Below are 1,112 nucleotides of genomic sequence, written 5' to 3'. Positions count from 1 at the left end.
ATAATACAGACTAAAACACTTATCAACATAACATTATACATACATATCTGCTCACACGATCAAAGACACACGCAGCCGCAGCCATATTATTACTTGGTCGTCACAATCAATTGCGTAAGACTCAGACTAAGATTAATTATACATTCTTCAGTGTTGGTAAATGGGAAAGCCATCTGCATAAACAAATATCCCGTGGTGCCGATATTTAAAGCTGGTTCATTCAGAACTTAATACATTTTTCACAACAGAGGGATGTTCTTTAAGGTTAATGCTCTGCAGCTGTATAACAATATTTAAAGTATAACGGACCACAGAAAAATCACGACGAGGTTATCCATAGGGAATGGAAAATCTAAATACGAGTATGCTTCATCCTATGTCGTGTGTTTTTGGAGTCGTTGAAACTTAAAATTAACACTATGCATCGAAGAAAGAAACGAAAACACTGTGCTAGAAATTGAGTCCGTATAATTTCTACTCCCTGGTAATAATCTTACTTTTTTATTCGGTATTCAGTCTTGTAGGATTTTACTCAATTTTTAAAAAATCCGGACCTGTGAATATCTTCTATAAGCAAAATACGTTTTCCCTTTTAACCGATGTTGACACATTACAATCGACGCGATTCGATTTTGCTTCCCTTTTCAGAAAACTCGGATGTTTAATTCCTTACTACAAGTCATGCATGCGGTGGAGTCAAGACCTTGGATAGACTTTTCCACTGTCTCAAACTGTCTGTCTGTCTGTCTGTCTTTCTGTCTGTCTGTCTGTCTGTCTCTCTCTCTCTCTCTCTCTCTCTCTCTCTCTCTCTATCTATCTATCTATTTATCTATCTATCTATCTATCTAGCTAGCTAGCTATATATCTATTTATCTCTCTATCTTGATCTATTTACCAGATTAAATGTACATAATGTATTTCAGTTTTAATTCGAATTCTACCCTTCCTTCGTGAAATACGAACAAATTTAACTAATACATTCCCCTCCCCCTCCTCCCCCATATACATATGTAAATTGATTGACATATAGGTATAGATAGATGAATAGATAGACATAATAGATAGATAGATAGATAGATAGATAGATAGATAGATAGATAGATAGATAGATA

Source organism: Aplysia californica, unplaced genomic scaffold (assembly GCF_000002075.1).
Source record: "Aplysia californica isolate F4 #8 unplaced genomic scaffold, AplCal3.0 scaffold00074, whole genome shotgun sequence".
In the NCBI taxonomy this organism is placed as follows: Eukaryota; Metazoa; Mollusca; class Gastropoda; order Aplysiida; family Aplysiidae; genus Aplysia; species Aplysia californica.
Note: the sequence above shows the minus strand (reverse complement) of the source record.